Source organism: Lissotriton vulgaris, chromosome 9 (assembly GCF_964263255.1).
Source record: "Lissotriton vulgaris chromosome 9, aLisVul1.2, whole genome shotgun sequence".
NCBI lineage: Eukaryota > Metazoa > Chordata > Amphibia > Caudata > Salamandridae > Lissotriton > Lissotriton vulgaris.
In genome coordinates this window covers 36,350,621-36,376,462 of record NC_141697.1, presented here as the reverse complement: position 1 = coordinate 36,376,462, position 25,842 = coordinate 36,350,621, and positions in this window count along the sequence as shown.

The following is a 25,842-nucleotide window of genomic DNA, read 5'->3' as shown; positions in this document are numbered from 1 at the left end:
CGGCTGCATTAACGAAGCCCTGATTGCAGCGCCGCAAAGCCGCCTGCCCGCTAATGAGCGCGCCCTCTGGCACCGCCGATTGAATAACCTTCGCAAAATCATTTATTTAGGAGATGTTTCCATTATAGCGAGGCGCTGTGTGCTACCCCAAGACCAGAGCTGGAGGAAACACAGGGCGCCTCGAAAAACCAACGCTTGGCGCTATCTTGAGGACCAGAGAAGGCCGCATTCATGCGTTTGAGAATTTGTCACTATGAAGGCATTTTTATAGCGCTAATATCTCGCCTTATCGGAGGTATTTCACAGCGCTTAAGGAATTTTCAAATTGTTTTTATAAAACAGTTTTGTTGGGGATATTATAACGGCCCCATTGACACTATTATATGGTCATTTACCTACATTTAAGACCTCTTCTGTTCTATTTGAATGTTTATTGTTAGCATCCATTGTAACCCAGACCCCCGTTGAAAATGTGGCTATTAATGAACATTTACGCACAGTGTCCGCGCAGACACGTCCATGCGCATAGAAGCTGTTTGTGTGCAATGAGGCGCCGAGAAGTCCCAAGCGTCCCCGCGCGGCCGTGAGCCGGTTCCGCGGCTTTCTTCAGAGCAGCCAATCCGGGCCTTTGTCATTTTTTCTGTGGTCTTAATTTGACGAAGAGCATTAATTAAAGCCACAATCTGCCAAGGTGTTTTTTTCCTTGTTTACAAAACAGATTTTTTTAAATAAATGTTTGGAATTGAATCTTGCAGCCGCTTCAGGAGCGGTGCAGGGATGGGGGGTGTGGGGGGAGCCGGGAGGGCTGGGGCCTGGTGCGACGCTGCCCTCTAGTGCCCGTCTTCGGAATGACGCGCGTCTTTTCTAAAGTTCTCAAGAACTCGTGCACAAAACCAAGGAGAAAAGGGAGCCGGAGGCCTCTGGCCCTGAGCAGACCCGCGCCACGCACAGGCCGGCAGCGCTGGGTTCCAGTCAGTAGATATGTCTTTCTTCAAACAATTGAACCTGCAAAGGGAGCGCACGTGCATAGCTCGTGTGAGGTATCACCGGCGGGATTCGGCGAAGACATATATCGATATGTTTTTTCTCTCTCTCTTTATATATATATATATATATATATATATATATATATATATATATATATATATATATATATATATATATATATATATATATATATATATATATACACACACACACACACACACACACACACACACACACACACACACACACATATATATTTATATATTTTTTCACTGGAAAAAAAACAAAGGCTACAGGGACCTTATAGTTCGGAAATGGAATAAACAAACACTTAGAAATTCATTGAAAAAAAACACAGGTTACAGAGACGTTATAGTTAGGTTCAGGTTTCTCTCGTACAAAACTAGTGAAATTCAGCAGTTATAGTTAGCTGAGCTAATTATAACTCGTGCCCTCCCCATTGCACTGCTTATGACCTCACATACTACATCATTCATGACATAGTCAGTGACATCACTGATGACATCTCAAATGACACCACTGATGACATCACTGTTGTTTGTATGTACACCCAATCCCTTTTCTTCAAACTAGGGTGACTCCTTTGAGTTTTGTGTCTTTTCACAAGATACACTCTGTGCCCGCTTCATTGCAGGATTTGATTTGGGGAATCTCCCCCGTGTGCCCGCTTCTCCCCTCTTTATGCGGCCCACTTCCCCAGCCTACACTCGCTACAGCGTATTTAACACAGGATCTGAGGCTTGTGAGGAACAGTCGACGGGTAGCTTGGAGCAGTAGGGGTGTCTGGGCATCTGCATATAAGGAAAGTACTGCCACTGTCACCACTACCGATAGGAGAGGATGTGGCATAAAGGTCAGAGCTGCTTGTTAGGAAACTGGAGAATCAGATTTAAGTCTTGGCATCAGCTCAACATCCTGTGATTCTTGGCAAATCACTTAGGCCCTGATTTTGGTCCACGGACCGCCAGCCTCGCGGGGGTATGGTAGTGGCAGTCTCCTCACTGCCCTAATAAAAGTTGGGCAGTGGGACCACCACAGCCCGTCGCAACCGCCAGGGAACCGCCTGGTGGTTCTTCCTCCATTAAAGCCCTGGTGGAGAGGAAACAAAGGGAGCCCTAAAGGGCCCCTGTTCCCCTGTGCTCTATGAATGCACACAGGAGGGCATAGCATGTGCTCCCATGTGCATGCACACCAGTTCCTGAACGGCACAGAGTTTTCAGTCCATGCCATGCAGGAGCTGTTTTTGGCGTTACCATTGCAGTGCCCATGTTTAGAGGCACCACCATGGGCAAGAGGAAACTCCTAATCTGGTGGGCGGCCTCACCACCGGTTTGGGGGTGCAGCGAAGGGGTGGACCCGGCGCTGCACCCCTAAACTCATAATCGGGCCCTTGATCTCCCGGTACATCAACAAAAAAATACAAATATGTCCTTGTAATGTAACTGGTGCTCATGTAAAGCGCCTTCGGGTTGAGTCCGCTCTCGAGTATGGGGTCTACTAACGCAATATTCTCTGGTAGAATTCCAAAGAACCAGGTTTGCGAGGAGATGCTACCTTATTGACGACTAAACATCTTCCCAACATATGAGAGTGCTGGAGAGCAGCGAGAGGCGTGTCTGGAGCCATTTCATGGGTCCCCCGCAGTCACTTTTTTGCTGACACTTGCGTTTTCCCTTATTAATTACAGAAAAAATGAGCTTTTAAAAAATATAAAAATCAGTGTTTCAGTTAAGCATGCTATCTTACCCAGTGTGATTTCAGAGCCCCAAGGTGTCGGTTCAATTTTAACAAGTCGAGGAAAAATAAAGGCTCCTGCCTCGGCTGAGAGGATTCTGCTTCAAAAGGTCTGTTAAGAAAAGCCGCAAGCCCCAGCGCAAATCAGCAAATATGGTAATGATTTCTCCACCCTGTTCCCCTCTCCCACCCACAACCTCCAAAATGAATCTTCTGAGCCTTCTTGTTTTTGTTCTGCTAGGAACAAACACACTGTCACTTTTTTAAAAACATGAAAGTCACTTGTACCTCATTTCCATAAGCGCAATTTTAGTTACTTGTTTTCCTAACAATTTACATAACTCTAAGGAAATATGTCTTTTTCATAAACCTGAGCATTTGAAAAAAATCCTACCTATAAAAACATTCTTTGACGTTGTAAGTACGTAGCAAATGCAAGTATCTTTAGCACAAAACAGTTATGTGCATGCTAACCCTTGCACAGGACTGTCACAGCACAGGGAGGAGGAGTGCACGCACTGTACACACACACACACACACACGCACAAACACACACACACACACACGAGCAGTGCATGCTAACCCTTGCACAAGACTGTCACAGCACAGGGAGAAGCAGTGCAAGCACTGTATACACACACACACACATATACACACACTACAGAACAAATAGGAGCAGTGCAAACACTGTACACACACACACACACACACACACACACACACACACACACACAAGCAGTGCATGCTAACCCTTGTAGAACTGCAAATCCCTGAATGTAGGGATCAAGAACCTAGCCCTTGGATGACTGGTATTCACAACACTCGCTGGAGTTGGAATAGTTAAGTGTCAGAAAGAAAAAGTTTCCTTTCTTGAGTCCCCGCACTCACCAGGGTTTCCCCACTGTGACATGCTTCATCATTGAGGCCATCCCAGTCCTCTATGGACTGAGGAATGCTACAACTTGCAGAATTACATAGGAGCGCTGAAGTGTTGGACTATGTGTAGTGCAGTCAGTGTAGTGAAGTGGAGTGGGTTTAGAAACGAGTTAAAACTACCTATCTAGTGGGCGACGATGATTTATTCTTGCTCCTAGAAGGTATGATTAAAAACGGGGTAGAACACTAGGGGTCCAAATTACAATTACAATGAGTTAAGTGTACACACACACACAGGCATGCACGCACGCGCACACACATACACGCACACACACACACACACACGAGCAGTGCATGCTAACCCTTGCACAGGACGGTCACAGCACAGTCAGGAGCAATGCAGTACTGTACACACACACACAGGCACGCACGCACGCGCACACACATACATGCACACACACACACACACACACACACGAGCAGTGCATGCTAACCCTTGCACAGGACGGTCACAGCACAGGCAGGAGCAGTGCAGCACTGTACACACACAGGCACACACACTACAGAACATCAGTATTTTTCTGTACACAGACAGCCAGGGTGCTGACCTCAGGAGTGCACGTTTCACTCACACTGGGCATACCTGAGGCAGCAGTAGTGCGAGCTGTCTGCACAAGTGTTGTATCTGTACAGCACCGACATAAACAGCTCAGCCTTGCTTCACACAGCTCTAGTGCAGCACAGACAGCAGTCGTGCAAGCGTCCCTCGTGCACAGAGGTGCGGTACAGATGAGAGACAGGGGTCACCAAGGACTCGGTCAATGTAAAGTCTGAAGTTATGCAGAAACCCGATTATTAGAAAACAAATAATGTTAAACATAAAAGTGGAACATATCCTCGACAGAACAAAAGTGTGGACAAATGTACAATGACCACAGAGCAGCATTCAAACAGGGCCCGGTGTCCCCAGGGATCACAAACAGAAATATCAATGAGACTGTGAGTACTTCTCTATCTACAAGAAACAAACCACTATGATCCAAGATTGAGAGCTGGATATGAATATAAGTGACAATTCACAGCTCAGTCCATTCACGAGGACGTGAAGACTCAGTCTGTTTGTTGAAGTATTGACGTTTCAACCTCATACATCACTGTAAGAGTCATCATCAGGACAAAGGACAGTGAACTGTAAACAAAACAAAACCATGTTTTTATTAAAGCGGAAACTTTAGGATAATTGATCCTAGTGTGTTTCCTCTGAATGTAGGTGTGACAATAATGCATGCATGCATGACATAGATCTAAACATCTGACATGTACAAATGTATTTATTAATAATATTGGTTTTTTTTGTATACCGTTCATACCTCTTGTGATCCATTTCAAAGGGCTAGGAAGAGGGTTGCCAATGAAATGTTCATAGCTTTAAGGCATTGCGATCCTTGGTCCATGAGGAAACAAATGGTGGATGTCCTGCCCTCCATACTCTGAATAGGGTGGATTGAAGCCCTGCCAGTTTTTGGCAGATGACCCTCAGCTGCCAACCCATAAATAACCCTCTCATTTTTTCTTGACGGTTGAGATGTTCTGTTCCATGCATCACCAGTGTGCAAAGTTATGCTGTAATTAACTCATATTTTGGGAGTTAAACATTATGAGTAAATTCTCCGGGAATTTATTTAACATTTAAACAATTTGAATCTTTATCCAACCTTGCATTATCCAACCAGTGGCCACATGTGTTTCAGAACTGTTTGCTTAGGTCTTAAATTGGTTCTAATAATATCTTTGCTTGCTTCTAACTTTACTGTTATGCTGTTTGCTATGATGATGCAGTGCAAACCAACAAAGGGATATGTGTGGGAGGTTTGTAGTATGAGTCTGAAGACACATCACCACATGGTGTCATAATACGGAACTTATTTACATTTACAAAGCAAACTGTTAGAGGATTGATACGGGGCCTTCCACGGAGCCCGTCAATGCTTTTCTGCCAGTCCTGAAATGGGTTCAGTCACAGAGGCCCCGATTCACAGAACTAACTTACGACAAAATCCTAAACTTACTACTTTTGGTATTCACAGAAGTTAGGATTTTGTCTTAAGTTTGTCTTAAAACAAGACAGACTTAAGACAGGCCTACGTTAGGATTTTGTGTTAAGTCTGTCTTAAGTCTGTCTTAAGACAAACTTAAGACAAAATCTTAACTTCTGTGAATACCAAAAGTAGTAAATTTAGGATTCTGTGAATCGGGCCCAGAGTTTTGCCTCTGCACTTAAATATAGGCAGTCCCACTGAAATTATGCGGCAGGAGAGGTAAAAAATATGTGGCAGGGTTAACTAACTTATGCAGAAAGAAAAGACAAATTATGCGGCACAATGCGGCAAATAGATAGTATTTCTTCATTATTATTTTTCCGTGCTAACATGGTCTGGGTAGGAGTAGCACCTCAGTTTACCACCCACATGTAGCAACAAGGAGCAGAAAGGTAAGAAGTCAACCTTTGAAAAGACTGTCAACTGCACGACAACAGGTGTAGCTGCAATTTTAGTAACTTTTGAACCATTTGAGCTGGAAACATTTTTTTGTTAACATCTGAAGATTATGCAGCAGATTATGGATTATGTGGCAAATGCAGCAGATCCATAATTTTGCGAAAAATACCACGCTGCACAGTCACATAATCCCAATGGCCCTCAACATGGGTAACAATAACAGAGCATTTTTTCATTCCACATCAATTTCATCATCAATTAAAAAAATTGTTCATCCTAGTACAGGGTGACGCTTTAAAGTTTGACCACCCTCATCCGACACTCACTAGTCAAGAGATACTTCTTAGAGGCTCTGTGGCCTGGGGTGTGCTGTTTGATTCCGCCATTGATAACGCGCACTAGCCACCCGGCCAATGAAAAGCCCATTTGCTTCTTATTCCCTTCTGTGCTTCTAATCCTCAGTTTCGGGGTATCCCTCAAGCCAGCTCCTCTTGGACCCCTCCATCTCCCACCTCTACGAAGGGCCACACTCACACATGCTATTGCCTGATGGACGCGCAGCACTTGTCATCACCGTGAAGAATCCAGGCCAGTGGTCGATTCACTCCCCATCTTCTCTTGTCACTGATTTACCTTCTCTGCTAATCCCTTTGGCAGACATCAAACATCTGAGGAGATGCAAAGCACCAGTTAACACAAGAGTAATACTCATGTCACAGCATTAAGATGGCCCCTATGTGTGCCAGGGCACAAGGCAAAGAGAAGGGAGCCAACCAGATCCTTCAGTCTTAAAACTAAAGTCGTCATCGGAAAAAGAACGCATTGCTAAGGCATGTGCATGTTATGTTGTGTTGTGTTATTTTACATCGTTCTATTGCGTCACGTTGTTGTGTGTTGGCACCACTGTTATAAACATGTAGGGCTGTTGCCTTGTCTGATCCACTGAAAGCAGTATCATGCAGGTGTGATCTGGTGTGGCCACATAAGTGAGGGGTGTCCTAGTGATAAGGTCTTGGTGTAGAGTGTGGGGGGACACACAGATATTGAGATACAAAAATAGCGCCAAAAAATATTGAGGACAAAATATTTATTTTGTATATTTATATGAAAGGGACAAAATATTGACTAAAAAATATAGAAGACCAACACAGTGTCACAAAATAGGTGAGTATTTCGAATTTTATTTATTAAAGAGTATATTTACTTTTACGTATAGAAAAGAATCTGACCATACTAAACTACATTTGATAACTCACAGACATGGATTAAAAAAAGCATAACATATAAAACATTAAAATTCTGAAATAATGTGTGAATAATAAAATAAAAACAGTAGCCATAATTAATAATTAGGACACCTTAAATTAAAAACAATAAAATACGTACACAAAATTATTTACAATCAAAAAATAATTTAATAAAAATAATATTACTCCAAAAATAGAAATACCTAAATAACTTAAAATAACTTTTGAAATTAAATCACAAATACTTGATCTTAAAAAAACTTAAAAACAGAAAAATCACATGGAAAATTGGTTTTGTACGGATGAAATTCACTATTCCCATTCTGTAGTAAGCAAGAGTAGGGAAAGTGTTGGACTTTGGAAGAGTCCGATTAACTGTTCATATTCCCAACTTTAACAACAGTAGATAAAGTACTAGGCTTTGGAGGGTTAACATTTACTATTCCCTCTCAGCGGGGAAATTGTTAAACTTTAGAGGGGGGTGTACCTTTCCCACTCTAAAATGAGCAATGGTAAGCAAGTGGTGGACTTTGGAGGGGGTCAGTTTTACTACTTCCTCTTTTCAATTAAATTAATATATACCTTAATAACTAACATAAAATATATTTTAACACATTTATATAAAACATCTTTTTTACATTATGAAATATATACAATATTTACATATGACAATAAATACATTACCAATTAAAACTTAAAGAAATATACATTTACAAATACATTTGCCAATTAAAAATGTATATATATATATATATGTATATATATATATATGTTTAAATCACTAACCATCTTATTCACAAAGATATCCAACACCCACAAAAACAAATTAAGATAACAATTGAAACAAATTAACAATACACATTAATAAAAAAAATAATAAAACATAAGTCATGTATAATGAACAATAGAATCAATTTTTAGACAAATTATTCAAATGAATTAAATAATATCAATATTTTAATTAACCAAATAACCATTACACCAAAATATCTTGCTGTTTATTCACAATTATCTTTTAAATAGTTTGCAAATAAAATAATGAACATAATTAATTATCACAGTAATAAACAAAAATTTAAAAAGAAAGTATATTTAAACAATAACATTTTTTAAAACAACTTCCCAACCTATTCCCCAACAAATTAAACAACAGTGGTGGCTCACCAAGGGAGTGCTGTGTGGTGGTGAGGCGGGGGAGGGGTAGAGTGGGGGGTTAGTGGACTCGGACATACGACGGAACGGAGTAAAGTAAATAAATAAATATTCAAACTATTTACCTTGCGCTCGCTGCATCGCCAACTCGGAAACTGTCAGATTGCAGTGTTAAGCCAAAATTGCTAGCGCAATGCTCCGACAGTTTCAAAACATAGGGATGCGCCATATTTACATGAACAGTCACCTATCTGTGCTCTAACACTCCCCGGTCCTCCCCGAGCCCAGCTCGTGGTGTGGAGGGAGTTCTTCCTATCCCTAATCACTTCCGGCGGAAGCAGGGGTGTGCGGTCTAGTCATCCGACCGCCGCCTTCCTACTTAACGCAGGTGAATATCTGGCTTCAGACCTACCAACAAGGGTACGTGTATTGCTGCACTACTGCGCATTTCTTTGACCTGATTGCGGGGGGCACGACCTATGTGCTAGCACCGCGCTGCTTAATTACTCTGTGGGGGGCACGATTTAGGTGCTCTGACCACGCGAATTTTAATTTCATTGCTATCGTTCATTTTGGTGCATTATGGTTCCGGGGTGTGAGACGATGCTGTGAGAGAGCAAAGGGTCACATTTTCGGCTGCCTGCACTCGTGTATTTTTTAAAAGTGCTTAAATTTTAATAACGTGTGTGTTGATTACTGACAGTCACCTATCTGTGCTCTAACACTCCCCGGTCCTTCCCGAGCCCAGCTCGTGGTGTGGAGGGAGGTCTTCCTATCCCTAATCACTTCCGGCGGAAGCAGGGGTGTGCGGTCTAGTCATCCGACCGCCGCCTTCCTACTTAACCGATGTGCTGGACGACGCGCAGCGGACGTGCGCAGCGGGCGCGACGGTGGCGCGCCGGAGTCGTGCCAGAGTCCTGCCCGTCTGCGCCCGTCCGCGCCTGTACACGGCCCAGGGCCAGTCCTTATGCTTCAACTAATACTGACTCCAGGCGTACTTACTCAAAACATACTCTCCTGTCCCTTAGGACTCCACATTGCACTAATGATACCTCCTTCTCTCCTCAGCACACGCCCCTGATCTGTCCAGAGTGTTTGTTATCTCTTACTGCTCTCCCATCAACACTAGACATTTCGGCGTCCGATTTCTTATGCAAATCAAAACCTAAACTCTCCTCACAAATTTTTAACTTTATTAGTCTGAATTGCAGGTCCCTCCCTAAGCATAGTAGAGATGTTTTTGACCTTCTCTGTTCCTCCCAACCTGATGCCCTGTTCCTCACGGAGACCTGGCTAACGGACCACTCTGGCCCTGATATTGCAATCGCTCTTCCAGATAATTATACCCTCCTGGCCAGTAACAGAAAGGGCAAGGAGGGTGGGGGAATAGCCATTATTTTTAAAAGAACTCTCTCCTGTAAATGGGAGGATATCGCGATCTCTAATTGTGAGGCTGGGCTGTTTAAGTTGCTGCTATCCCCCAATCTCACACTTACAGGCGTTTTGATTTACCGCCCCCCTGGCAATGCCTCTTCATGGGCTACATCTTTACCAGATTGTTTAGCTCCTTTACTACTGATGTCTACCAATTTCCTCATTGTTGGTGATCTAAACATTCATTTTAACGATGCTACATGCCCAATTAGCACCAACTTACTGTCTGACTTAGCGGCCATGAATATTACCCTACACAACTCAGACCCTACCCACAAGGCAGGCAATCTGCTCGACCCTATTCTATCTAATTTGGATGCAGTATCCTGTAAGCTCCCCTTACCTGTACCGTGGTCGGACCACTTTGTACTAGAATTTTCCATTTCATTTGCGCACTCCTTTAATGACCTAGCTACCGCCCTTAAACCTAGAATGACCCGCAACTGGAAGAAATTAGATTCCAGTAAATTCAACTCTACTTTGTCTAACTCGATACCACTCACTGAGATCAGCAGCATTTATCAAGTGGACGTCATTCAGCACTGGCTTACATCTGCTGTAGACATCTGTCTCCCACTTCGTAAGCAGACATTTAATATACATCACCCTCCGGCCCCTTGGTTCAATGATCAACTAAAAAAAGAAAAAACCAGCTGCAAACATCTTGAGCGGAAATGGCGCTCAGATTACGACCCTCATGCTAAACTACACTATAAAGCTGCTCTAACTAAATACCATTCTCTCTGCAAAACTGGCAGAACTGAATATGTTAATTCATCCATCCTGAACGCTCAAAATCGTCCTAAAGCCTTGTTCAAGGTAGTGCAGGAAATCTCGGGTGCCACCAGTCAACCCAAGGCCCCTTGTTTGGATAAATCACAATGTGATTCCTTAGCAGACTTCTTTGTCTCCAAAATCGAGAGTATATACTCCAATTTTGGTCCATCTAATGCTCGTCCAGTTTCTGAACCTTCTGCTTCTATTGCCGCAGACTTCTCTCAGCTGGAAGGGACGGAGATTAAGGTCTGGGATCCACTTACTCCTTCCACACTACTTATATTAGTGAAAAGCATTAAATCTGGTTCCCCTCTTGATCCCTTCCCTCCTCAAATCTTGCTTACCCTTGACCCACCCTCCCTAAAACTCATAGTGGATCTATTAAATACTTCTCTTAGGGAGGCTAAGGTCCCCAGTTCCTGGAAACATGCGATGGTTGTACCATTGCTCAAAAAGGCCAATGCTGATCCTAGTATTTCTGCCAATTTCCGACCAATTTCCCTGCTTCCAGTCTATTCCAAGATCCTGGAAAAACATATAAATAAGCAACTTACCAGCCATATTGAATCTCACAACATTCTACATCCCTCACAATCTGGTTTTCGTTCTGGTTTTTCCACAGAATCCACTTTGCTGGGAGTCTCTGAAACCATTCGTCACCTGCTTGACAGAGGGGAGACCGTGGCACTTATTCTATTAGATTTAAGTGCCGCATTTGATACGGTCTCCCATCCCATTCTGATTAACACTTTAAAAACATCTGGCATCTCTCACTCTGCCCTTGAATGGCTCATTAGTTTTTTGTCCGATCGGACATTTCAAGTCTTTTCGGCTACATCTATGTCAAAAATTCACACATCTGCATATGGTGTCCCACAAGGCTCCATCCTAAGCCCCCTTCTCTTTAATTTATATGTTCGACCCTTAGCGGATATTGCAGAGCAGGCAGGGCTCTCTATATTCTCATATGCAGATGACACTCAGATTATTTTCTCTCTCTCCACCAGTCATCTTTCCACCACATCGTCCCTCTGTCACGGACTTAATAATATTGCCTCTTGGATGTACAATAATAAGTTAAAACTGAATGGAGGGAAAACGGAACTCCTCCTATTTGGCAACAATCCTGCCTTATGGGGACCCTCCCACTGGCCTGTTCAAATGGGCACTTCTCCCAACCCTTCAAAAACTGCTCGTAACTTGGGAATAATATTCGATGATCAGCTGTCCATGAGACAACATGCCGTGAGAGTCTCCTCCATTTGTACAACCATCCTCAAATGGTTGAGGAAAATCACCTGGATGCTTCCTCTTGAAACCCAGAAAACCGTAGTCCAGGCGCTAATAACATCTCGCCTCGACTATGGCGATGTTCTCTTCCTGGGTGCGGGCAAAGAGGTCATTCGGAAATTACAAACGGTTCAGAACATGGCAGTCCGTCTCCTATGTAACCTACCCTACAAATCTTCCACTTCCTTGCACCGTCGTAGTCTTCACTGGCTAAACATTGACAATCGATGCAAATTCAAGGCTCTTTGTTTTGTACACAAAATTAACACTGGCAAAGCCCCCCAGTATTTGAAATCTCTTATTCATCCGTACCTTCCTTCCCGCACTCTCCGTTCATCTAGCCAACATAAACTTCTGATCCCCAGGACGAAAAGAGCTAGAATGGGAGGTCGATCTTTTGCTTTTCTAGCCCCATCCCTGTGGAATTCTCTTCCTCTTTCCATTCGGATGGAATCCAACTATCTAAAATTCAGAAGGGATGTCAAAACATGGCTCTTTGATCTTTAGTTTCTGCTACTGTACATTCTCCTTATTGGTTTAGCGCCGGGAAACCTCAGGGTAGCTGTGCGCTCTATAAAATTAAATATAATAATAATAATAATAATACAATAATACGCCACACCGATGTGTTTCCATTAGCTGCCTAGCACCAACGCAGGCACCCGTGCACTATGGTGCCTGCATTGCAGGGAATGATTCTTCATGTGCAGGAAGGTGTCCGTTCCTGCACATGAACAATCACTAATGGGGATTTGTAACTTCTATGTGCGCTGCATTCTGCAGCACATTTAGAAACTGCAACTCGTCATTATTTAATGATTGTTCATGTGCAGGAAGGTGTCCCTTCCTGCGCATGAACAATCATTAATGGTGTTTGCTCTTTCTTTGTGTGCTGCATTCTGCAGCACACAAAGAAAGAGCAAAAAAGAGAAGAAATTAACAATTTATCCTCGTTGCTCCGGTTTGAGACCAGGTTTTCCCTGGTCTCATTTTTAGTGCTGCCCCATATTTGCGCCACCCTTGTAAATATGGGGCAGCGGCAAAAAGGAATGAGTGTTGCGGCAGAACACCTATTACATTACCCATTGCCCCCCCTTTCACACTAAGAGCTGAGTGAATAGGGGTATTATTTACAAGGCGGCGTAAAGCCACATTAAGTGGCTTAACGCTGCCTTGCAAATAAGTCGCAGAACTTAACGCCACCAGAACGCTGAAAAAAGTGACTTTCCTGTGGCAATAGAGGCTTGTAAATATGCCCCTTAATCTGGCAGGACAAAAAAAGGAGTTGGCCAACAGAAAGAGGCATGAACTTAGAATACATAAATTGTCTGGAATGTATAATGGTGACAGCGACAACCGAAAATTCAAAAGCAATCGCATATTCGGCTTTGTCTTAATTTCTGTATCATTCATAACTCATTTTGCTTTAATCATTAATTTTCAGAAATATTCTTTTGGGGTAGAGATTGGTAATTAGGTTGAACAAACCCTTCTTTACATGAATCTTTACAAGGAATATGTGTGCAATTTACTGACAAACACTGGGAGTGAAAAACAGGAGTTCCATGAGTGATACAGCAGCTCGGAAATGTTTTAATCAGTGAATCATTACCTCTAATTGACACATCCAGGAATGTATAGCTGTGGTTTTAAAGCACGTTCAGGGGTCAGAGGTTAATTGTGGATTTGTCTTTGTGCTCTGTCACCTATAGAAAAGGTAAAGGGGCATTTCAGATTAACAGTGCCGTTAAAATGTGAATTATTTTTCAGCAACATGGCACGTATGACTTTCACATTAATTGCATCATGTCTTAAAAGCTGCCACCAAATTAAAAGAGCTTGGCTTCTAAAAAACATCCTTGCACAATCATTATCAGTCTTAATCAAAGCCTTGACAAACATTCCTAATGCTGACACTCACTAGAACTAAAACAACTGAACATTTGAAGCAAAGGGTGGGTCCCCTCTACAGTTACATAATGACATGCACTTGAAATGGTTACCAATCTCTCTCCTTCGAGATTTTTTCTATTTTTACTTTATTTTGGAATTGTTGTAATCCTTGTAGGATTCGTTTATGTTATTTCTGCTGCTTCAATGATTGCTGAGCCTCTCAGATCCCAAAAGATTTGAGCAGGAAATCAAGTCCCCTACAATTGGCTGAGGCTGACTAGCAATTATAGGGTGCAGCAGAGTAACAGAAACCCTAAAAAACATGAATTCTATTTTATTCTTGGAAATGGATTCTTATTTGTTACCAAACTATTTAAATGAAGAACGTTTAAAATATGTCAAGAAGGAAATCCTTGGCGATAATGTATCAAAACATTTGGCCCATTCCCAGAAAAGGCACACCATGTGTTTGCCATTAAAATATAGAGATGTTTCTTTTTTGTAAAATATTCATCGTGTCCCCAGGGTATGAAAGCAAAACAATAAAGCAGTGTGTAGTATGACAAAAGAAATACAGACACAACACTTTTAACTTTACAACAATTTTTCAAAATTCAGATAAGCCTATACATGTATTAAATGTTTAGCATTCAAGAGCAGGTGTCCAAAGGGAGCTTCATTACTACACAAAGGTTGTGCAGAGTGAGTATCTATATATGATTCATGAGCACAACACAAGATCACAGGTCCCTGGGCAGTGATATCTAAACCTTTCACTTTTGGTAACAACCCAGCCCCGTTTACAGCTGCTAGGAGCAGGTGGCAAACTGGAGTGTTGATATACATAAAAAGAGAATACCACATAGAATTTGACTTGGAAAACCTTTGTACACTAGGTTATTCCCCATTTTGTAGAGACTAACTTATAATTGCATAGTACTGGCTGTTAGAAGACACTACACATTTATTTGGACCATACAGTGTAAAGTACAAAAACCCTTCCGCTCCTGCGGGTTTGTAGTTGATTGCCATGATAACACTAAGCCGCCGATTACGATGTTGGTCAGAAAGGCTCAGAACGGAATTTGGATTCTCCAAATCTGATTCGGAACCTATGTTTCCGACTGAATCGAACACATTTCCGACCGATCAATTACTATGCAAGGAAACCGTTTGGGCTGTCCGATTCCTTTCCAATCGGCATTCAGACATCCCTAGACGTTTGGAGCTGAATTGTACAGCTCCATGGACACAGTTTCCAAACGAGCGATTACGATGGCCGATTCTGGCAGCCGTTCCGAATTGGTCTGTCCGACATCAAATGGCTGTCCGAATCCGACTTTGGGGGCCCATATCAGCCCGCCCCTCATCCGTAGGCTTCCGGTTGGAGCCCGTGGGGGTACCCAAGTGACCCCTTTTTGCAACCTTGCACAGTGTGGAAGACACCATGAGATGCCCGCCACAGGGTTCAAGGTTTTCTCCATCCCCCCTTTTTTCAAAGGGAGCCTGTGTTCTCGTCCGGAACACAGGCTCCCCTTGAAGTCAATGTGAGTCCGGCCGAACGATGTTCGGAAGCATCGTAATCGGTCGGTCGGACTCAAAGAACCCGATTTCATCGGAAATTATTCCGAAACCAATTCTGTAATTGGCCCCTAAGGTGGGTGCAGTTTGTGTTAAATCTCCTTAGATGGTGCTAGTGGTAAAATGTTTGAAATGTATTTGTGTCGGTTGGAGGACCAGTGCATGTGTCTGAAAAGGTGGTCTGTGTATAATTGTGCCTAAATTGATATTCTCACCGTGTTTGAGTGCTGGAAAATGGGAGATTGAGGTCTACCCTACAGAGTTCCCAGAAGAGTCCAGTCTCAAAAGGACCTGTGAACCTGTGCTCCCTCAAGACTCCCTCCCAGCAGGACCTGTCAGTGTGTGCTCCCTCCCAGCAGTACCTGTCAATGTGAGCTCCCTCCCAGCAGGACCTGTCAGTGTGTGCTCCCTCCCAGCAGTACCTGTCAGTGTGTGCTCCCTCCCAGCAGGACCTGTCAGTGTGTGCTCCATCCCAGCAAGACCTCTCAGTGTGTGCCCCTTCCAACAAGCCCTGGGAGTATATGCTCCCTCCCAGCAGGAGTTATCAGTGTGTGCTCACGTCCCACCAGGACCTGTAAGTGTGTGCTCCCTCCCAGCAGGACCGGTAAGTGTGTGCTCTCTCCCAGCAGGACCTGTCAGTGTGTGCTCCCTCACAGCAGGACCTGTCAGTGTATATAAGGGCGCTGAGTGGTGTTTGGCTGTAGTATTGTCAGAATGCATTCTTGCATCCATTTTTGGATGTGAGAGTGCATTCTCTGGTAAGAAAATAGCTCCAAATGCTCTCTCCTTCCAGTTGCGAAATCCACTGAATCGGACAGAATTTTAATGTAAATCCACAGAATTCTGCAGAATCAAATTTCACCTATTCTGCCCACCCCTGGTTGAAAGTGTGCATGAGGAGTTTTAATTGTGCTTGTTTGTGTATGTAGAGCCTGTGGTGCTCCATCAGGTGTGGTGTGATGTAAGTGTTGTGTGGGAGGTTGAGAGTGATTCTGGCTGCCGAGTTTTGAATGGTCTGCAGCCTTCAGGAGAGTTTTTTGTTGCATAGAGGGTGTCCCTGTTGACCAGCCTGGTTATGACCAGGGCATGCCAGGTGCCACTTAAAAACCTTCATCAGCGTCTTCAGGGCCTGGAAGCAGCAGCAGTGACGGCACAGTCTTGGGCGGTCATGTTGAGTTTGATCTTGATGATGATCCTGAGGTTCTTGGCGGGGGGTGGTTGGGGGTGTCAGTCCTAGCTCTGTTGGCCACCAGGTGTCGTGCCATAATGAAGTGCCTTACCTGAAGATCATGATTTCAGCTTGTCGGTGTTCAGATTCAGACAGTTGGTTTTCATCCTGTGGGCAAATTCAGTCACGCAGGTAATGAGCTCCATCCTGGCACTGGGCTTCTTATCCGTGAGGAAGAGAATGAGTTGCATCGGGGTTGGAGAGGACGTAATGTTGTGACAGGGGATGATGCTGGCTATAGGGATCATGCATGCAATGAAAAGGGTCGGGCTCAGGGAGGATTCTCGCGGAGCTCCACAATGAGGCTGAGGTGTCCGTGGCGAGTGGGATCAGCTTACTGGTGGGATCCTTCCAGTCAGGAAGGAGCAGCTCATTTGGAGTGCATGTCCTTGGATTCCTTTTTTTTAAATCAATTCTTTATTAAAGTTGCACCCAATTTCCAGATACAACATCATACACCAGTGATACAGATATGAGAGATCAGGTTAGTCCAGGGCATCATATGAGTTAAAACATCCGAAAAGACAGTGAGAACTTATAAAAGAACTCACAACCTATAACACAACCAAGTCCCCCCAACAAAGGCAAAGCAAATCGAGAAGTCCCCTGGGGGAACCAAGAGGGAGGGTCAGAGAGAGGGCAAGAGTTAAGGGTTAGGGAAGGGAACTCTTAAATCAGAACGTTGGACCCCAGACTGCCCCCAACAAGCCTACACCCACCCCAGAACAGCCAAGGGTATGAAGTGGGAACCCAACTAAGTAATGTTGATGCCCAGAGTTAACCAGGGAGGTAGGGGCCCCAGACCTCCTCAAACTTCTGTAATTGATCATTGAGCTAATAGATAAGCATTCTAAAGAGGTCATGTTGTGCATGTAAGTGAGCCATGTGTTATGAGATGGTGGTGTTACTGATTTCGAGTGTTGCAATATTTCTACCTTCGCCACTGCCCGTTCATAGCCAACCAGCGTTTGCCGTGGCATCTTAAGTCCGGAAATATGGTCATGTCATGAAGTAAAACTAGGCGGGCCATCAGTTGAGGGGCAACCCACAGGTGCGCCATCAAGGTATCCCAAACCGAACCCCAGTACTGTGAGAACACCATGCAGTTCTGTGGAATATGCACAATATCACAGTCCGCTGTATTACACCTCCAGCAATTGGAGTCTCCTAGCAATTGCGCTTTATACAGTCGTTCCAGTGTCCACTGCCAAAGGTGTAAGACGTTGAAATAAAGAAGGGGCTCATTACGATGGCGATCGGATGAACATCCAGCTGACATCACCATGAGCAGGGGGCCGGACAAGAAATCAGCGGTTCCACTGCCCAATTACAATGTGCCTGCTAGCTGGCGGGTGGAAAAGTGCTCAATAACACTGCTGCTTGTGCTGCAGGCCTGAAACCCCAACCTGTGAGGGCTGGATCAGTAGTGAAGTATTAACCTTGATTCTATTGGCCCAAACCTTCGCCAAGATCTTCATGAATAAATGAGTACACTCTTGTATAGCGCATGGCTACCCGGAGGCATCCCAGCGCTTTGACCTGACAAGGGACAAGACATTCAGTGAAATAGGAATGTCTTCAGCAACTTCCTGAAGGCAAGATGATTGGCTTCAAGCCTGATGTTCTCTGGGAGTTGGTTTCCAAAATTTAGCTGCTTGGAAAGAAAGCTGGCGGCCACCCTAGGCACTACCAGCAAGTTACGATGGTTGGATCTCAACGATCTGAGGGATGGGTGTCGGCGGAACAAAGGGTGAAGGATGGCCGGGCCATTATTGGAAATCGATTTATGAACCATACACATGGTTTTGAACAAGATCCTTTCCTGTATGCCAATGGAGAGACCGAAGTGCGGCCTTCACAGAGCTGCGTCTGGGTAAATCCAGGAGTAACCTGGCTGCATAGTTCTGAACAGATTGCAGTATTTGAATGGTACCTGTAGGGGCCCCAAGATAGACCGCATTTGCATAGTCCAGATGAGAGAGAATCAATGACGGGACCAGCACGCGTCTGGCCTCAAAGTGAAGAAGAGTCAAAACCTTCCTAAGGAGCCTGAGCAGACCATAGCAGGTCGCAGCAACTTTCCTGGCTTGAACTTGGAATCCCAAGGTGGAATCAAGCCAAACCCCCAAGCTCTTAATTTGGTTCTTGGGGGTGGGAGGGGGTCCCAGGCATTTTGGCCACCATGGATCAAGGTTGATGGGAGCCTTATAGCCCAATAGCATGATGTCAGTTTTGGAACCATTAAGCTTGAGGAATGAGGCATCCGTCCATTCTAAGACCTTGATAAGACAAGGGGTCAGATTGTTAATCCCCTGGTCAGTGGCATCATCCCTAGCCAAGGAGACAACCAACTGCGTATCATCGGCATAGGTGACAAGCTGGATTCCCCAGGGAAGAACCACACCAGCCAGTGGTCTCATGCAGATGTTAAACATGGTAGGACTTAATGAAGATCCCTGGGGAACGCCGTGATGCAGTAGAAGTTGTGCTGATGAAAATTCATCCTCAAAAACTGAGAAGAATCTCTCCGACAAAAAGGACTGGAGCCATTTGAGGGCCATCCCTTTGACTCCCACCTGCCGCAGGCGGTGTACCAGGAGGGGGTGGTTTACTGTATCGAAGGCTGCGCTGAGGTCCAACAGGACCACCACAGCGCAGCCTCCAGCATCCACGATATTCCTGGTCGCCTCCACCACCGCCACCAATGCAGTTTCCGTCCCCTACTTGGCTCTGAATCCCGTTTGAGTAGGGTGAAGAGCTTTCGTGGTCTCTACAAATGAGCATAATACCTGGTTAACATGTTTTTCTGCAATTTTGCTGAGCCCAGGCAGCAGTGAGATGGGCCTATAGTTGGACAGGTCTTCTGGATCAAAACTAGGTTTTTTTAGAAGCGCCTTAACTCTGGCCAACTTCCAGGCCGAAGGCACCACCCCTGCTGCCAGGGAGGAATTTATAACGTCTTTTATAGCAGGACAAACAGTCACCTACATCTGTTTGAGAACCGATGGTAGGGCAACATCCAAAGGAGAGCCGGATTTAAGGTTGTCAAGAAATCTTTCCACCGTGGAAAGATCAAGCATCGGAAAGGAGTCAAGAACTCCAAGGGAACCTGGGTCGACTGCAGAGGAGGCAATATCACCACTCTCAGTTGAACCAGAGGCCTGAGCGCCTGGAAGGAAACCAGAATAGATATTGGTCACCTTGGAGGCAAAAAACAGGCCAGGTCATCACATCGCTTCTGTGGGTCAAGGGCTGCATTAATAGGACGGGGGGGGGTGACCAAGGATTGAAATATTTGAAAAATTTCCCTGGGCGTATTAGCTGCGGCCGAGATTTTTCCCTGATAGTACGCAGATTGTGCCAATTTTAATTGGTTCTTATATATTCTGAGCGCTAATCTATATTCGTTTTTACTGACTGCTGAAAAGTCTTTCCTGCATTTTCTTTCGGCCCGTTTGCAACATTGTTTGAGACTCTTTAATTCCACAGAATACCAAGGCAGTTTGTTTGAGCCCGTACGGTGGCACATTTCTTTCTTGGACAGGATGGTATCTAAGGTGGTCTCTAACCACTCGTTAAAGTCAGCATTAGCGATAGCGGGGTTATCATGGTTGGAAGGGGGGATCTCTTCAAGGCGGCAGCACATTCCTCCAGGGATAATTTCGACCATATCCGGTTAAGCTTCTTGGATAATTTGACTGTATGATTTTGGTCAAATGGGATCCAGGTGAATAGAAGCAATGCATGATCGGACCAAGGAACAAAAATAGACTCATCCCAGCTAATGTTTCCTAAATTAGTAAAGAAGTGGTCAATCAGATGTCCTGCACGATGCGTGGGTCCAGAGACAATTTGTTTCAATTGGACTACCCTTAGGGTATCCAGCAGATCTTGTGGGGAGGTGGCCTCAGAATTATCCAGGTGTATATTAAGATCACCTACGATGGAGAAATTGGATGTGCTGCTAATAGAGTGGGTGATCTTGTCATGGAGATTAATACAAAAGCTGTTATGTACTCCCGGTGGCCTATAGACAAGAATACCCGACAATGTACAAGTAGATGCGAAAGATATAGAGAACGCCAAGCTCTCACACTCCGAGAGTGGGCTCTCGGAGGTTCAACAAACAAATATGTTCTTATAGATTATAGCCACCCCTCCTCCTCGGCCAGTTTGACGGTCGTGTCTACAAATTAAATAGCTAGGTGGGAGAACCCGAACTATATCCGGATCAGATGCCTCCGTTAGCCACGTTTCAGTCAAAAAAAGGATGTCCGGGGCCTCTCTCCTCTAATAGCAGGCGGATTTCAGCTGCGTGCGTCGGGAGGGACGACAGTTTAGCAATGTAAGTGAGAATGATTTAGTTTTGCAATTTGCTATCCCATTAGGGTTACATTGGGGGCAAAGAGTCCTTACCTCCTCCAAAGGGGACGGCTAGGACAGACAGAGGTCGAGCAACCTCTCAATGACCGCAGCTGTTCCCCGCTGTAGTATAATTTCCCTGGGACGGAAGGTTCCATTCGCCACGTCCTTGGCCCGTCCTGGCACGGACGGGCACAGACTGGCTTTCCTTAGGCGCTCCTTTGGCGCGAGAAGGCACGTCTGCAACGCGTAGGCTGCGCGTAGGGGAGTCCGTCTTAATTTATGCGCTTTAGCGTGGCGGGTCCAGCGCTTCCTCCTCAAAGACTAGAGCAGCAACCTGCTCCTCCCCAATTACAATGTGCCTGCTAGCTGGCGGGTGGAAAAGTGCTCAATAACACTGCCGCTTGTGCTGCAGGCCTGAAAACCCCAACCTATGAGGGCTGGATCAGTAGTGAAGTATAAACCTTGATTCTATTGGCCCAAACCTTCGCCAAGATCTTCATGAATGATGTTTATGACGGTTATCAGGCTATAGTTGGCGCATTGAAGTGGGTCTCGGCCAGACTTGGGCATCAAGGAAATATGCACCCTATTGAATTCTGGGAGAGAGGCTGTGATGGTGCAGATCTCCCTGAACAGTTTGCCCAAAAGAGGCTCTATCAGGGGTTTAGTGTATGTGTAAAATTCAATCGAAAAACCGTCATCTCCCGGAGCCTTCATAGTCACCATTCCATCAATGGCCTGTGCAATTTCTTCCTCACTAATGTTATTTTATGTTGTGTTGTGTTATGTTAAGTTATGTTATGTTATGTTATGTTATGTTATGTTATGTTATGTTATGTTATGTTATGATGACTTGTAAAAGCGCATGGCTACTTTGACAAGGTTTCCCGGCGCTAGCCTCCTCGCCAAAGAAAGGACACTCAGTCCATTACAATACATTATGCAGATGGAGAGAGCAAGTCTTCAAATTCTTTTGAAACACTACCAGTGCCTTGCAGGCTTTCATCGAAAGTGATAGATCATTCCACAATTTAGGATCAATGTGCGCAAATGACCTCCTTGATGGGACTTCCTGGTTCTAGGAATCATTGCCAAGTCTAGCTGGCTTGAACGCAGAGCACGGTTTGAAATACACCAACGATCTTAAATACAGAAGCCCTGTATTAGCAGGGCTCTTATGCATGCAGAATGAGGTCTTGGGTTTGAATTGGGGACAGGAAGAATTGGCACTCAGCGGGTACGAGGTTCATAGGGGATGTGTAGGTTAAATTAGTACGGTCCGCTACCTGGATTGCAGCTCTTTCCGCATGCACTTATCCGTGCACTTCACAAGACTTCTGGATGCCACCGCGGACATACCCGTCCGGAGGCTTCCAGTTATCGACTTTATTTACTTTACGTAGATACACCGTCCACTATTTCTTGCCTCGACCCACACCGCAGCCAGATTTCATTACCTTTCGGACTGGCGCGCCGTTATAACTCCATTTTGATTTCAACAGCCCTGAAGTGTCACCGCCTTCACATGGTGTGACTAAACATGTGTCGGCTATTAGTTTTTCGTATGTACTGATCTAGACTGAACCATAAAACACATATTCAATGACGCTGGATCTCGACCTCATTTTTGAACTTTTATTTGACGCATTGGGTTCTCACTTAAGAACTGAATATTTTATAAACGTGTGCACAGGATTTGCTTTACAGCATAAGGTCTTAAACTGAACCCATTGCTCAATAGGCAGCCAGTGCAGAGTAGAATGCAAACTGGCTGTGGAGGCAATCCTAGGCGGATGAGGAAGCATACAGGCTGCCACATTTTGAACAATTCGAAGCCGCTTGAGCACAGATTTAGCCACACCCAGATATAAAACATTTCCATAGTCGATTCTGGAAAGCACCAGAGCCTGAACTACTGTTCATTAGGTTGGAATTGGTGAACATGCCAAGATTTTCTTCAACCATTTAAAAATACCAAAGCATGTGGCCGCTACTTTGTTTATCTGATGGCTCAAGGACAATTTATCATCTAACCATACTCCCAATCTTTTTACCAGCTGCACTCGGGAAGGGGTCAGGTCCAAAGTAGCAGATGCAGATCCCAAAGATATGGGTGATTTTCTGTTCGCAGAACCTCTGTTTTCTCTCCATTAAGGTTCCGTGAGTTGATATTCGTCCCGGCCGCACCTTGAGAAAGACAGGAGCTAAGGGCTTCCACATTTTGCTTATCCTTGTTAGATAATGATACCACAGTTTGTGTGTCATCGGCATATGAAAGAAGGGTAAGACCACAGGACTCCACAATGTCAGCGAGAGGCCTGACATATAGATTGAACGGGAGACGACTTAGAGTGGAGCCCGGAGGCACCACCAAGGTTAGAGGATGGGAATTAGACCTCTATTGATGCGAATGTATCTGAAAGGTACGTTCAGGCAGTGTGGATCTTACCCACGCCAAGGCAGCGCCCTGCACTCCCATTCCTTTCAAACGACAAAGCAACGTAGAATGATCCACTGTGTCAAAAGCGGCACTGAGGTCTATACGAATCCGTGCCGCCGAGCTGCCTGAGTCTAATTGGCCTCAAAGATACTCTGTGAGACCATGGAGAACAGACTCAGTACTATAGCCGGCCCTGATCCTGATTGCGAGGGATGCTGAATCCCATTTTGTTCAACATATGATGTAAGTTGTTGATTGACCTGTTTTCCTGGTACCTTAGCAAAGGTAGGCAAACGACATAGTGGCCTTTAATTTGACCATACAAGAGGGTCAAGGTTGGGCTTTTAAGTAAAGGAGTGACTTGTACCCTCTTCCATACCCTGCCTTCTGCTAAAGAGACATGCAGAAGCTGGGTTTGTCATACCATAGTAGACATGGCCAACTTACCCAACATAAAAAAGAGGGCAAGGGTCAAGGGGTGACCCAGATCTGGTGGCAGTCAGCAAAGATGTAAATGAAGGCTCCTCCAATGGGATAAAAGCGTTCAAATCATATGCCGCCCGAGAAAAAAAAACAATTGAACAAGCAGAGAATGTGTCAGAGAACGTAATCTGAATATCTTCTATTTTTTTAAAGAAGAAATCAGCAATTTCCTCACATTGGACTTGTGAAAGATGGGTGGTGGGGTACGCAGGGGCCGATTCACAGAACTAAATTAAGACAAAATCCTAAACTTACTACTTTTGGTATTCACAGAAGTTAGGATTGTGTCTTAAGACAGACTTAAGTTAGGATTCTGTCTTAAGTCTGTCTTAAAACAAAATCCTAACTTCTGTGAATACCAAAAGTAGTAAGTTTAGGATTTTGTCTTAAGTTAGTTCTGTGAATCAGCCCCAAGGAGTTCTGGCAAGACAAGTTCTTTAAAATTCTAAAAAGACTTTTAGGGCAGTTATTCGCATCACTAATTTCATTCCAATAGTAGTTAGGTCTACTAGTGCGGCACTTTTTCTGATCCTCCTTTAAGGCCGCCTGTAAAATCATTTGTCCTCCTGATTATATGTTTTACGCCACGTTCTTTCTAGGCCTTTACGTAATTATTTTGATTGATGCAATGAATCATTGTACCATGGGGCGGCGGGGGGGGGCACCTGTGGTGTTTCCTGCATGTAGTGGGGACCGAAATATCTACCACGGATCTGAGCCATGTGCCAATACTGCTAGAGCCACCTTCCGCCCAGTGGCTTCATGTGGGAGCTGAGCTTTAAATAATGAATTAAGCTTCAAGATGTCCAGTTTTGACCAGCTCCTGCCAGTGGAACTCATCTGGCCATCCTGAGTACAAGGCCCAAGCAACGTGTGGCTCGAAAATAGGACAGCAATGTGGCCCGACAATGGCAGGGGAAAGGGCGAGTTAGACTGAATATTGGGAAGATTGGAAAAAATCGGGTCAAACAGATGCCCTGGTAAATGGGTAAGACTCTGTGATGAACTGAATGCTAAGTGCAGCCAAATCCTCTATCACAGACATAGCCGTCTTACAAGCCTTGTCATCAAAATGGATGTTAAAATCACCCAAGATAGTAAAATATATGGTGCGAGGGCCTCAGAAACGTTAGAGCTCCAGACAAAGTAAACTTATCAGTTACTAATATTGAGAAAATCAGCCCTTCACAGTCGCCGATAGCTAAGTTATCAATTTTGCACCCATATTGTGCTTTAAAAATGGTAGCAAACCCACCGCCTTTTTTTTTTCATATTCTAGATGCAATCTCAGGACCCAGTAAGAGGGGGCAGAGCTATTCTCACATCAGGACAGAGCAGAGTTAAGCCAGGACTCAGTCAGAAAAAACTCATCTGACTTATGATTAGGGGTGGGTGGAATTTGCGTAGTCGCGCTACACAAAGCTCCGCGAAATGGTAAAAAATCTCTGCAAGCACACAAAAGTTCCACTAACACGCGGAATTGCTTGTTCCGCCCGTTCGCAATGCTTTTTTCTTGTTTTTCGAATGCTGTTTACGTGCTCGGGGAGAAATATCTTGCAAAAACGCATTTTGAAAGCGCGAACAAGCAAAAAATTCCGTGAAGCCACAGGTAGCGAAACTTTTGGCAATTTTGCGTTTTCCACAAAACGCAAAATTACCTAAATTCTGCAAATTCCTCGAGTGGAACGGAATTTACCGCTCAGGCCTACTTATGATCTGTGAGAAAGTTAAAGAGCTCCCAGTCCATTGACCGACTGCCCTTCAGGCTGTGACAAATGAAGGGTTAGTCCAAATCTACCCCGCCTGCTTAGGGACCACCCCCCAGGGCGGACCATA